This window comes from Triticum urartu, chromosome 7A (assembly GCF_056163025.1).
Source record: "Triticum urartu cultivar PI428250 chromosome 7A, HENAU_Tu73, whole genome shotgun sequence".
NCBI lineage: Eukaryota > Viridiplantae > Streptophyta > Magnoliopsida > Poales > Poaceae > Triticum > Triticum urartu.
Genome location: NC_141879.1, coordinates 493,147,677 through 493,163,638, shown reverse-complemented (window position 1 = coordinate 493,163,638; position 15,962 = coordinate 493,147,677).

Here is a 15,962-nt window from a genome sequence, read left to right as displayed (position 1 = left end):
GACACCTCTCCAACAATCGGAGTGACAAATCCTAATCTTGATCTATGCCAACTCAACAAACACCATCGGAAACACCTATAGAGCACCTTTATAATCACCCAGTTACGTTGTGACGTTTGGTAGCACACAAAGTGTTCCTCCGGTATTCGGGAGTTGCATGATCTCATAGTCATAGGAACATGTATATGTTATGGAGAAAGCAATAGCAACAAACTAAACGGTCATCATGCTAAGCTACGGATGGGTCAAGTAAATCACATCATTCTCTAATGGTGTGATCCCGTTAATCAAATGACAACTCATGTCTATGGTTAGGAAACATAACCATCATTGATTCAACGAGCTAGTCAAGTAGAGGCAAACTAGTGACACTTTGTTTGTCTATGTATTCACACATGTACTAAGTTTCTGGTTAATACAATTCTAGCATGAATTATAAACATTTATCATGATATAAGGAAATATAAATAACAACTTTATTATTGCCACTAGGGCATATTTCCTTCAAGTAGTAGATGCAGAATCGTTTCGGTCTACCTGTCACGGACATGATGCCTATATACATGATCATGCCTAGATATTCTCATAACCATGCGCTTTTCTATCAATTGCTCGAGAGTAATTTGTTCACCCACCGTAGATTATTCTATCTTGAGAGAAGCCACTAGTGAAACCTATGGCCCTCGGGTCTATTTTCCATCATATTAATCTCTCGTCAACTAGCAATTTCTGGTGCCGTTTATTTTGCAATCTTTACTTTTCAATCTATACAACAAAAATACCAAAAATATGTAGACATGACCGAGACACGTCTCCGGTCAATAACCAATAGCAGAACCTTGATGCTCATATTGGATCCTACATATTCTACGAAGATCTTTATCGGTTAAACCGCATAACAACATACGTTGTTCCCTTTGTCATCGGTATGTTACTTGCCCGAGATTCGATCGTCGGTATCATCATACCTAATTCAATCTCATTACCGACAAGTCTCTTTACTCGTTTCGTAATGCATCATCCTGTGGCTAACTCATTAGACACATTGCTTGCAAGGCTCATAGTGATGTGCATTACCAAGAGGGCCCAGAGATACCTCTCCGATACATGGAGTGACAAATCCTAATCTCAATCTATGCCAACTCAACAAACACCATCGGAGACATCTGTAGAGCATCTTTATAATCACCCAGATACGTTGTGAAGTTTGATAGCACCCAAGGTGTTCCTCCGGTATTCGGGAGTTGCATAATCTCATAGTCAGAGGAATATGTATAAGTCATGACGAAAGCAATAACAATAAAACTAAACAATCATTATGCTAAGCTAACGGATGGGTCTTGTCCATCACATCATTCTACATATTGGCTCCTACATGATGTGATTCCGTTCATCAAATGACAGCACATGTCTATGGTCAGGAAACTTAACCATCTTTGATTAACGAGCTAGTCTAGTAGAGGCATACTAGGAACACTCTGTTTGTCTATGTATTCACACATGTAAGTACGTTTCCGGTTAATACAATTCTAGCATGAATAATAAACATTTATCATGATATAAGGAAATATAAATAACAACTTTATTATTGCCTCTAGGGCATATTTCCTTCAGTCTCCCACTTGCACTAGAGTCAATAATCTAGATTACATAGTAATGATTCTAACACCCATGGAGTCTTGGTGCTGATCATGTTTTGCTCGTGAGAGAGGCTTAGTCAACGGGTCTACAACATTCAGATCCGTATGTATCTTGCAAATCTCTATGTCTCCCTCCTTGACTTGATTGTGGATGGAATTGAAGCGTCTCTTGATGTGTTTGGTTCTCTTGTGAAATCTGGATTCCTTCGCCAAGGCAATTGCTCCAGTATTGTTAGAAAAGATTTTCATTGGACCTGATGCACCAGGTATGACACCTATATCGGAGATGAACTCCTTCATCCAGACTCCTTCATTTGCTGCTTCTGAAGCAGCTATGTACTCCGCTTCACACGTAGATCCCGCCACTACACTCTGCTTGGAACTGCACCAACTGATAGCTCCACCATTCAATATAAATACGTATCCGGTTTGTTACTTAGAGTCATCTGAATAAGTGTCAAAGCTTGCATCGATGTAACCGTTTACGACGAGCTCTTTGTCACCTCCATAAACGAGAAACATATCCTTAGTCCTTTTCAGGTATTTCAGGATGTTCTTGACCGCTGTCCAGTGATCCACTCCTGGATTACTTTGGTACCTCCCTGCTAAACTAATAGCAAGGCACACATCAGGTCTGGTACACAACATTGCATACATGATAGAACCTATGGCTGAGGCATAGGGAATGACCTCCATTTTCTCTCTATCTTCTGAAGTGGTCGGGCATTGAATCTGACTCAACTTCACACCTTGTAACACAGGCAAGAACCCTTTCTTTGACTGATCCATTTTGAACTTCTTCAAAACTTTATCAAGGTATGTGCTTTGTGAAAGTCCAATTAAGCGTCTTGATCTATCTCTATATATAGATCTTGATGCCCAATATATAAGCAGCTTCACCGAGGTCTTTCATTGAAAAATTCTTATTCAAGTATCCTTTTATGCTATTCAGAAATTTAGTATCATTTACAATCAACAATATGTCGTCCACATATAATATCAGAAATGCTACAGAGCTCCCACTCATTTCTTGTAAATACAAGCTTCTCCAAAAGTCTGTGTAAAACCATATGCTTTGATCACACTATCAAAGCGTATATCCCAACTCCGAGAGGCTTGCACTAGTCCATAAATGGATCGCTGGAGCTTGCACACTTTGTTAGCACCTTTTGGATCGACAAAACCTTCTGGTTGCATCATATACAACTCTTCTTTAAGATATCCATTAAGGAATGCAATTTTGACATCTATTTGCCAAATTTCATAATCATAAAATGCGGCAATTGCTAACATGATTCGGACAGACTTAAGCATCACTACGGGTGACAAGGTCTCATCATAGTCAACTCCTTGAACTTGTCGAAAACCTTTCAAAACAAGTCGAGCTTTGTAGACAATAACATTACCGTCAGCGTCAGTCTTCTTCTTGAAGATCCATTTATTTTCTATTGCTTGCCGATCATCGGGCAAGTCAACCAAAGTTCACACTTTGTTCTCATACATGGATCCCATCTCAGATTTCATGGCCTTAAGCCATTTCGCGGAATCTGGGCTCATCATCGCTTCCTCATAGTTCGTAGGTTCGTCATGGTCAAGTAACATGACCTCCAGAACAGGATTACTGTACCACTCTGGTGCGGATCTTACTCTGGCTGACCTACGAGGTTCAGTAGTAACTTGATCAGAAGTTTCATGATCATCATCATTAGCTTCCTCATTAATTGGTGTAGGAATTGATAACCCACAAGTATAGGGGATCGCAACAGTTTTCGAGGGTAGAGTATTCAACCCAAATTTATTGATTCAACACAAGGGGAGCCAAAGAATATTCTCAAGTATTAGCAGTTGAGTTTTCAATTCAACCACACCTGGAAACTTAATATCTGCAGCAAAGTATTTAGTAGCAAAGTAATATGATAGTAGTGGTAATGGTGGTAAAAGGTAACGGTAGCAAAATTAATATTTTTGGTGTTTTATAGTGATGATAACAATAGCAACAGAAAAGTAAATACGTGAAGAACAATATATGGAAAGCTCGTAGGCAATGGATCGGTGATGGAGAATTATGCCGGATGCGGTTCATCATGTAACAATCATAACCTAGGGTGACACAGAACTAGCTCCAATTCATCAATGTAATGTAGGCATGTATTCCGAATATAGTCATACGTGCTTATGGTAAAGAACTTGCATGACATCTTTTGTCCTACCCTCCCGTGGCAGCAGGGTCCTATTGGAAACTAAGGGATATTAAGGCCTCCTTTTAATAGAGTACCGGAACAAAGCATTAACACATAGTGAATACATGAACTCCTCAAACTACGGTCATCACCGGGAGTTGTCCCGATTATTGTCACTTCGGGGTTGTCGGATCATAACACATAGTGGGTGACTATAGACTTGCAAGATAGGATCAAGAACTCTCATATATTGATGAAAACATAATAGGTTCAAATCTGAAATCATGGCACTCGGGCCCTAGTGACAAGCATTTAGCATAGCAACATCAATCTCAGAACATAGTGGATACTAGGGATCAAACCCTAACAAAACTAACACGATTACATGATAAATCTCATCCAACCCATCACCGTCCAGCAAGCCTATGATGGAATTACTCGCACGACGGTGAGCATCATGAAATTGGTGATGGAGGAAGGTTGATGATGACGATGGCGACGGATTCCCCTCTCCGGAGCCCTGAACAGACTCCAGATCAACCCTCCCGAGAGAGTTTAGGGCTTGGCAGCGGCTCCGTATCGTAAAACGCAATGAATCCTTCTCCCTGATTTTTTTCTCCCTGAAAGTGAATATATGGAGTCAGGGTTGAGGTCGGTGGAGCATCAGGGGGACCACGAGGCAGGGGGCGCGCCCAGGGGGGGTAGGGCGCGCCTCCCACCCTCGTGGACAGGTGGAGCCCCCCTGACGTGGGTCTTCCTTCCAGTATGTTTTATATATTCTAAAACAATTCTCCATTGATTTTCAGGTCATTCCGAGAACTTTTATTTCTGCACAAAAATAACACCATGGCAATTCTGCTAAAAACAGCGTCACTCCGGGTTAGTTCTATTCAAATCATGCAAGTTAGAGTCCAAAACAAGGGCAAAAGTGTTTGGAAAAGTAGATACGAAGGAGACGTATCAACTCCCCCAAGCTTAAACCTTTGCTTGTCCTCAAGCAATTCAGTTGATAAACTGAAAGTGATAAAGAAAAACTTTTACAAACTCTGTTTGCTCTTGTTGTTGCAAATATGTAAAGCCAGTATTCAAGTTTTCAGCAAAGATTATGAACTAACCATATTCACAATAACATTTAGGTCTCATGTTTACTCATATCAATGACATAATCAAGTAGCGAGCAATAATAATAAATCTTCGATGACAACACTTTCTCAAAACAATCATGATATGATATAACAAGATGGTATCTCGCTAGCCCTTTCTGAGACCGCAAAACATAAATGCAGAGCACCTTTAAAGATCAAGGACTGACTAGACATTGTAATTCATGGTAAAAGAGATCCAGTCAAGTCATACTCAATGTAAACTAACATTAATGAATGCAAATGACAGTCATCCCCTCCAACTGGTGCTTTCTAATAAGAGGATGGTTACTCAGCATAAAAGTAAATAGATAGGCCCTTCGCAGAGGGAAGCAGGGATTTGTAGAGGTGCAGAGCTCGGTTTTGAAACAGATATGAATAATATTTTGAGTGGTATAATTTCATTGTCAACATAACAACCAAGAGATGGCGATATCTTCCATGCTACACACATTATAGGCGGTTCCCAAACAGAATGGTAAAGTTTATACTCCCCCTCCACCAACAAGCATCAATCCATGGCTTGCTCGAAACAACGAGTGCCTCCAATGAACAAGAGTCCCGGGGGAGTTTTGTTTGCAGTTATTTTGATTTGATTTGCATAAAGCATGGGACTGGGCATCCCGGTGACCAGCCATTTTCTCGTGAGTGAGGAGCAGAGTCCACTACTCTTGAGAATAACCCGCCTAACATGGAAGATACAGACAACCCTAGTTGATACATGAGCTATTCGAGCATACAAAATAGAATGTTTATTTGAAGGTTTAGAGTTTGGCACATACAAATTTACTTGGAACGGCAGGTAGATACCGTATAGAGGTAGGTATGGTGGACTCATATTATATAACTTTGGGGTTTATGGAATTAGATGCACAAGCAGTACTCCCTCTTAGTACAAGTGAGGGCTAGAAAAAGACTGGGAAGCGACCAGCTAGAGAGCGACAACAATCATGAACATGCATTAAAATTAATCAACGCCGAATGCAAGCATGAGTAGGATATAATGCACCATGAACATAAATATCATAGAGGCTATGTTGATTTTGTTTCAACTACATGCGTGAACATGTGCCAAGTCAAGCCACTCGAATCGTTCAAAAGAGGATACCACCCTATCATACCACATCACAACCATTTTAATAGCATGTTGGCACGCAAGGTAAACCATTATAAGCTCCTAGCTAATTAAGCATGGCATAAGCAACTATAATCTCTAATTGTCATTGCAAACATGTTTATTCATAATAGGCTGAATCAGGAATGATGAACTAATCGTATTTACAAAAACAAGAGAGGTCGAGTTCACACCAGCTTTTCTCATCTCAATAAGTTCATCATATAATCATCATTACTGCCTTTCACTTGCACGGCCGAATAGTGTGGATTATAATAATAGTGCACGTGCATTGGACTAAGATGGAATCTGTAGGCATTCAATTCAAGACAGAAGACAAGGTAATATGGGCTCTTTGTCAGATCAACGATAACGCATATAAGAGCCACTTTAACATTTAAATTATGGTTTTCTCCTCTCGACCCCCAAAGAACAAGAAAAGAAATAAAACTATTTAGACGGGAAAGCTCCCAACAAGTAGAAGAAGAACGAGAAATATTTTTGGGTTTTCTTTTTAATTATTACTACTACAACATGAAAAGTAAACTAGCTGAAAGCTACAACTATTTTTTTGTTTTTCTTAAGGTTTATTAAACACACAAGAAGAAAGCATAAAAAAGGAAAATAACCTAGCATGGATATTACAGCGAAAAAGTATGAGCATTGACAACTAGCAATGAGTGTGTGAACGTGAATGTAATGTCGGTGAGAAATACGTACTCCCCCAAGCTTAGGCTTTTAGCCTTAGTTGGTCTATGGCCACGGCTGGCCTGGCGGATATCCAAAGTAATAGTTGGGGTCATACTGTGAATAAGCCTCGGATTGCCACTGGTTGGCAATCACCTCCGGATCTCACTGATAATCAGAGTGTCGTGGAGGATCAAATTGTGGTTCCGGCCCCGGCTCTGTAGCTGATGTAGGGTTCTGGTAGGCGTGAATGGCCTCCAATGGAACAAGGTACTTGCTTGCAGATAAATCAAACAAGGAAGGAGCAGGCAAGGTAATAGTCTCAGGATGATTTTTACCAAATATTAATTTGTACTTAAGCACCTTTTCCCTATTCTTAACAATAAAATCATGTGCTACCATACTCTTATAATCTAAATAAACAGGAGGTAGCAACTTCTCTTCCTTCTCATAATGCCTAATAGGTATGTTAAAGTGTGCAGCGAGGCACGAGGCGAAGATGCCTCCAAGGATGGGCCCCTTAGTATGGTTAAGATTTAACCGCTTTGCAATAATAGCGCCCATACTGAGTGTGTCATCATGAAATAAGGCATGGCACAAAATAACAATATCAGGGGCACTCAGGTTTCCACAGTTTCCGCGCCCAATTAAGCATCTACTAGCAAATATAGCAAAGTAACGTAGAACAGGAAAGTGTATGCTAGTAATTCATGTGTCGGAAACCTTCCTCGTTTCCCCTATAGTAATGGTATCAATAAACCCATCCACATCGTCATGATGTGGTTCCTCTACGCTGCCCTTGAAAGGGATCAAACAAACCCGACAAAAATCTTGAAGTGACATCTCCTTATGCTCATCATATAAATAAAATTCCACCGTAGGTGGTGAGCTCCTAGCATGAAAATGAAAGTTTTGCACAAAGATATTGGTGAGTAAGAGATACTGTTCGCGTTGGTCGTGGAGGAAGGCGGTGAGGCCTGCATTCTCAGCCAATTCATAGAAATCATCATAAATCTCGGGTGCTCTCAAGAAATTATCACAAGGCCATTCACACAGCCGAACTTCCGCGATGCGAGAGAGATTATATTTGGGCCTCTTATCCTCCTCACTTTGCTTATCCTTCGAGCTTCGGCTCGATGAGCCCCTCAAAAATCTCTTCATCTTTTTCTGAAAATTTCTGAAATTTTTAGTAACTTCAAAATAAAAGTGAACCAAACTCAACAATATTGATAGCAACTACTCCTACAAGTGCCTAAAGGCAATATCATGCATCAAAACTACTTTTCACCACATAAATTTGACATGCAAGCTCAAGAACAGGGTCACCTAAGCAGCAAAAATATGCATTGTATAGAGCACTAGAACAAAAACTAATTGGACCATTGGAGGAGTCACATACCAAGGAACAATCCCCCAAAGCAGTTTTGTGAGAGGTGCTTTGAGCAAGGACATCGAAAATGGCAGCAAAATGAGCTTGGACTCGGGTTTGAGCTGGTTAGTGATGTTTGTGGGAGGAAGGAGTGTGTGGTAGCTAGAATAAGTGGAGGGGAGTCACCATGGGCCCACGAGGCAGGGGGCGCGCCCTCCACCCTCGTGGCCAGGTGCTTGCTCCCCCTGCTGTGTTTTCAGTGCCAGATATTCTCAAATATTCCAGAAAAAATCATATTTAAATTTCAGGTCATTTGGAGAACTTTTATTTTCGGGGTATTTTTTATTGCATTGATAATTCAAAAAACAGACATAAATTACTTTTTTTCTTTATTTAATATAAATAACAGAAAGTAAAAAGAGGGTACAGAGAGTTGTGTTTTCTAAATTCATCCATCTCATGCTCATCAAAAGGAATCCACTAACAAGGTTGATCAAGCCTTGTTAACAAACTCATTTCGAATAACATGGAACCGGAGAATTTTCGAATAACACTAGGTTACCTCAATGGGGATATGCACATCCCCAACAATAAGAATATCATATTTCTTCTTGACAGTAGGAAGAGGAAATTCAAAACCTCCAAAAATAATCGATGGAATTTTTCCAATAGAGTTTATACTATGAACTTGAGGTTGTTTCCTCAGAAAGTGTACCGTATGCTCATTGCCATGAACATGAAAAGTGACATTGCCTTTGGTGCAATCAATAACAGCCCCTGCAGTATTCAAAAAGGGTCTTCCAAGAATAATAGACATACTATCATCCTCGGGAATATCAAGGATAACAAAGTCCGTTAAAATAGTAACGTTTGCAACCACAACAGGCACGTCCTCACAAATACCGACAGGTATAGCAATTGATTTTTCAGCCATTTGCAAAGATATTTCAATAGGTGTCAACTTATTCAAATCAAGTCTACGATATAAAGAGAGAGGCATAACACTAACACCGGCTCCAAGATCACATAAAGCAGTTTTAACATAGTTTCTTTTAATGGAGCATGGTATAGTTGGTACTTCGGGATCTCCTAGTTTCTTAGGTATTCCACCTTTAAAAGTATAATTAGCAAGCATGGTGAAAATTTTAGCTTCCGGTATCTTTCTTTTATTTGTAACAATTTCTTTCATGTACTTAGCATAATGATTCATTTTAAGCATATCAGTCAAACGCATACGCAAGAAGATAGGTCTAAACATTTCAGCAAAGCGCTCAAAATCCTCATCATCCTTTTTCTTGGATGGTTTGGGAGGAAAAGGCATGGGTTTCTGAACCCATGGTTCTCTTTCTTTACCGTGCTTCCTAGCAACAAAGTCTCTCTTATCATAACATTGATTCTTTGATTGTGGGTTATCAAGATCAACATCAGGTTCAATCTCTACATCGTTATCATTGCTGGGTTGAGCATCAACATGAACATCATCATTAACATTATTACTAGGTTCATGTTCATTACCAGATTGGGTTTCAGCATCAGAAATAGAAATATCATTGGGATTCTCAGGTGTGCCATCAACAGGTTCACTAGAAGCATGCAAAGTCCTATCATTTTTCTTTTTCTTCCTCTTAGAAGGACTAGGTGCATCAACATTATTTCTCTGAGAATCCTGCTCAATTCTCTTAGGATAGCCTTCAGGATACAAAGGTTCCTGAGTCATTTTACCACCTCTAGTCATAACTCTAACATCATTATCATTCTTCTTATTATTCAATTCATTGAGCAAATCATTCTGAGCTTTAAGTACTTGTTCTACTTGAGTGATAACCATAGAAGCATGTTTACTAATAAGTTTAAGTTCACCTTTAATATTAGCCATATAATCACTCAAGTGTTCAAGCATATCAGCATTGCGTTTTAATTCTCTACCAAAATAAGCATTGAAGTTTTCTTGTTTAACCATAAAGTCATCAAACTCATCCAAGCATGGGCTAGCAAACTTAGTAAATGGGATTTCAACTTTATCATATCTATAGAGAGAATTTACCTTTAGTACCTGTGTCGGGTTATCAAGACCATGTATTTGTTCAACAGGCGGTAAATTAAGACCATGTATTTCTTCAATAGGAGGTAAATTCTTAACATCTTCAGCTTTAATACCTTTTTCCTTCATAGATTTCTTTGCCTCTTGCATATCTTCAGGAGTGAGAAATAGAATACCCCTCTTCTTCGGAGTTGGCTTAGGAGTTGGTTCAGGAATTGGATCAGGAAGTGTCCAATTATTTTCATTAGTCAACATATTATTCAATAAAATTTCAGCTTCATCTGGTGTTCTTTCCTTGAAAACACAACGATCACAACTATCCAGGTGGTCTCTAGAAGCATTGGTTAGTCCATTATAAAAGATATCAAGTATTTCATTTTTCTTAAGAGGATGATCAGGCAAATCATTAAGTAATTTTAGAAGCCTCCCCCAAGCTTGTGGGAGACTCTCTTCTTCAATTTGCACAAAATTATATATTTCCCTTAAAGCAGTTTGTTTCTTATGAGCGGGGGAATATTTAGCAGAGAAGTAATAAATCATATCCTTGGGACTACACACACAACCAGGATCAAGAGAATTAAACCATATCTTAGCATCACCCTTTAATGAGAACGGGAATAATTTAAGGATATAATAATAGCGAGTTTTCTCATCATTAGTGAATAGGCTGGCCATATCATTTAATTTAGTAAGATGTGCCACAACAGTTTCAGATTCATAGCCATAGAAAGGATCAGATTCAACTAAAGTAATTATCTCAGGATCAACAGAGAAATCATAATCCTTATCAGTAACAAAGATAGGTGAAGTAGCATAAGCAGGATCATATTTCATTCTAGCATTCAAAGTTTTTTGTTTCATCTTAGCTAATAATTTCTTAAGATCACTCCTATCATTGCAAGCAAGAAAGTCTCTAGCAGTTTCTTCATCCATAACATAACCCTCAGGAACAACAGGTAATTCATATCTAGGGGGAGAATCTTCATCATCACTTTAATCAATATTATCAGTTCCAATAATTTCATTCTCTCTAGCCCTAGAAAGTTGTTCATCAAGAAATTCACCAAGTGGCACAGTAGTATCAAGCATAGAAGTAGTTTCATCATAAGTATCATGCATAGCAGAAGTGGCATCATGAATTACATGCGACATATCAGAATTAATAGCAGAAGCAGGTTTAGGTGTCGCAAGCTTACTCAAAACAGAAGGTGAATCAAGTGTAGAGCTAGATGGCAGTTCCTTACCTCCCCTCGTAGTTGAGGGATAAATATTAGTTCTTGGATCTTTCAAGTTCTTCATAATGATAAGCTGATATAAATCCCAAGTGACTCAAAGAATAGAGCTATGCTCCCCAGCAACGGCGCCAGAAAATAGTCTTGATAACCCACAAGTATAGGGGATCGCAACAGTTTTCGAGGGTAGAGTATTCAACCCAAATTTATTGATTCGACACAAGGGGAGCCAAAGAATATTCTCAAGTATTAGCAGCTGAGTTGTCAATTCAACCACACCTGGAAACTTAATATCTGCAGCAAAGTGTTTAGTAGCAAAGTAATATGATAGTAGTGGTAACGGTGGTAAAAGGTAACGGTAGCAAAAATAATATTTTTGGTGTTTTATAGTGATGATAACAATAGCAACGGAAAAGTAAATAAGCGAAGAACAATATATGGAAAGCTCGTAGGCAATGGATCGGTGATGGAGAATTATGCCGGATGCGGTTCATCATGTAACAATCATAACCTAGGGTGACACAGAACTAGCTCCAATTCATCAATGTAATGTAGGCATGTATTCCGATTATAGTCATACGTGCTTATGGAAAAGAACTTGCATGACATCTTTTGTCCTACCCTCCCGTGGCAGTGTGGTCCTATTGGAAACTAAGGGATATTAAGGCCTCCTTTTAATAGAGTACCGAAACAAAGCATTAACACATATTGAATACATGAACTCCTCAAACTACGGTCATCACTGAGAGTGGTCCCGATTATTGTCACTTAGGGGTTGCTGGATCGTAACACATAGTAGGTGACTATAGACTTGCAAGATAGGATCAAGAACTCTCATATATTGATGAAAACATAGTAGGTTCAGATCTGAAATCATGGCACTCGGGCCCTAGTGACAAGCATTAAGCATAGCAAAGTCATAGCAACATCAATCTCAGAACATAGTGGATACTAGGGATCAAACCCTAACAAAACTAACTCGATTACATGATAAATCTCATCCAACCCATCACCGTCCAACAAGCCTACGATGGAATTACTCATGCACGGTGGTGAGCATCATGAAATTGGTGATGGAGGAAGGTTGATGATGACGATGGCGACGGATTCCCCTCTCCAGAGCCCCGAACGGACTCCAGATCAGCCCTCCCGAGAGAGTTTATGGCTTGGCGGCAGCTCCGTATCGTAAAACGCTATGAATCCTTCTCCCTAGTTTTTTTTCTCCCCGAAAGTGAATATATGGAGTTAAGGTTGAGGTCGGTGGAGCGTCAGGGGGCCCACGAGGCAGGGGGCGCGCCCCCACCCTCGTGGACAGGTGGAGGCCCCCCTGACGTGGATATTCCTTCCAGTATTTTTTATATATTCCAAAATAATTATCCGTTGATTTTCAGGTCATTCCGAGAACTTTTATTTCTGCACAAAAATAACACCATGACAATTCTGCTGAAAATAGCGTCAGTCTGGGTTAGTTCTATTCAAATCATGCAAGTTCGAGTCCAAAACAAGGGCAAAAGTGTTTGGAAAAGTAGATACGACGGAGACGTTTCAGGAATCACTGGAACTGATTTCTATGATGAACTACTTTCCAATTCGGGAGAAGGTACAATTACCTCATCAAGTTCTACTTTCCTCTCACTCACTTCTTTCGAGAGAAACTCCTTCTCTAGAAAGGATCCATTCTTAGCAATGAATATTTTGCCATCAGATCTGTGATAGAAGGTGTACCCAACAGTCTCGTTTGGGTATCCTATGAAGACACATTTCTCCAATTTGGGTTTGAACTTATCAGGTTGAAGCTTTTTCACATAAGAATCACAGCCCCAAACTTAAAGAAACGACAACTTGGGTTTCTTGCCAAACCACAGTTCATATGGTGTCCTCTCAACGGATTTAGATGGTGCCCTATTTAACGTGAATGCAGCCATCTCTAAAGCATAACCCCAAAGTGATAGTGGTAAATCAGTAAGAGACATCATAGATCGCACCATATCTAATAAAGTATGATTACGACGTTCGGACACACCATTACGCTGTGGTGTTCCAGGTGGCGTGAGTTGTGAAACTATTCCACATTGTTTCAAATGAAGACCAAACTCATAACTCAAATATTCACCTCCACAATCAGATTGTCAAAACTTTATTTTCTTGTTATGATGATTTTCCACTTCACTCTGAAATTCTTTGAACTTTTCAAATGTTTCAGACTTATGTTTCATCAAGTAGATATACCAATATCTGCTCAAATCATCTGTGAAGGTTAGAGAATAACGATACCCGCCGCAAGCCTCAACACTCATCGGACCGCATACATCAGTATGTATTATTTCCAACAAGTCTGTTGCTCGTTCCATTGTTCCGGAGAACGGAGCCTTAGTCGTCTTGCCAATGAGGCATGGTTCGCAAGCATCAAGTGATTCCAAAAGTCCATCAGCATGGACTTTCTTCATGTGGTTTACACCAATATGACCTAAACGGTAGTGCCACAAATAATTTGTGCTATCATTATTAAACTTGTATCTTTTGGCTTGAATACTATGAATATGTGTATCACTACTATCGAGATTCAACAAAAATAGACCACTCATCAAGGGTGCATGACCATAAAATATATTACTCATATAAATAGAACAACCATGATTCTCTCATTTAAATGTATAACCGTCTTGCATCAAACAAGATCTAGATATAATGTTCATGCTTAACGCTGGCACCAAATAACAATTATTCAGGTCTAAAACTAATCTCGAAGGTAGATGTAGAGGTAGCGTGTCGACGGTGATCACATCTACTTTGGAACCATTTCCCACGCGCATCGTCACCTCATCCTTAGCCAATCATCGTTTAATCCGTAGCCCCTGTTTCGAGTTACAAATATGAGCAACGGAACCAGTATCAAATACCCAGGTACTACTACGAGCATTAGTAAGGTACACATCAATAACATGTATATCAAATATACCTTTCACTTTGCCATCCTTCTTATCCGCCAAATACTTGGGGCAGTTCCGCTTCCAGTGACCAGTCCCTTTGAAGTAGAAGCACTCGGTCTCAGGCTTAGGTCCAGACTTGGGCTTCTTCACTTGAGCAACAACTTGCTTGCCGTTCTTCTTGAAGTTCCCCTTCTTCCCTTTGCCCTTTTTCTTGAAACTAGTAGTTTTGTTAACCATCAACACTTGATGCTCCTTCTTGATTTCTACCTCCGCAGCCTTTAGCATTGCGAAGAGCTCGGGAATTGTCTTATCCATCCTTGCATATTATAGTTCATCACGAAGCTTTTGTAGCTTGGTGGCAGTGATTGAAGAACTCTGTTAATGACACTATCATCAGGAAGATTAACTCCCAGTTGAGTCAAGTGGTTGTGGTACCCAGACATTCTAAGTATATGTTCACTGACAGAACTATTCTCCTCCATCTTGCATCTGTAGAACTTATTGGAGACTTCATATCTCTCAATTCAGGCATTTGCTTGAAATATTAACTTCAACTCCTGGAACATCTCATATGCTCCATGACGTTCAAAACGTCGTTGAAGTCTCGGTTATAAGCCGTAAAGCATGGCACACTGAACTACCGATTAGTCATCAGCTTTGCTCAGCCAGACATTCATAACGTCCAGAGTTGCTCCTGCAACGGGTTTTGCACCTAGCGGTGCTTCCAGACGTAATTCTTCTATGCAGCAATGAGGATAATCCTCAAGTTATGGGCCTAGTCCGTGTAGTTACTACCATAATCTTTCAACTTAGCTTTCTCTAGGAACGCATTAAAATTCAAAGGAACAGTAGCACGAGCCATTGATCTACAACAACATAGACATGCAAAATACTATCAGGTACTAAGTTCATGATAAATTAATGTTCATTTAATCATATTACTTAAGAACTCCCACTTAGATAGACATCTCTCTAGTCATCTAAATGATCACGTGATCCATATCAACTAAACCATGTCCGATCATCACGTGAGATGGAGTAGTTTTCAATGGTGAACATCACTATGTTGATCACATCTACTATATGATTCATGTTCAACCTTTCGGTCTTCAGTGTTCCAAGGCCATATCTGCATATGCTAGGCTTGTCAAGTTTAACTTGAGTATTCTGTGTGTGCAAAACTGGCTTGCACCCATTGTATGTGAACGTAGAGCTTATCACACCTGATCATCACGTGGTGTCTCGGCATGACGAACTGTAGCAACGGTGCATACTCAGGGATAATGCTACCTCTTGAGAATGCGTTAGTTTTCCCTTAAAGAGGAAAGGGTGATGCAGCATAGTAGCGTAAGTATTTCCCTCAGTTTTGAGAACCAAGGTATCAATCCAGTAGGAGACAACGCACAAGTCACCTAGTACCTGCAACAACAATCAAGAACCTTGCAACCAACGCGATAAAGGGGTTGTCAATCCCTTCATGGTCACTCGGAAAAGTGAGATCTAATAAAGATGGTAAAGTAAATATTTTTGGTCTTTTTGTTGTATAGATTGGAAAGTAAAGATTGCAAAATAGTAAACGAGATGCGATGTAAATAAAAGAGATGCAATATAATAAGAAAGAGACCCG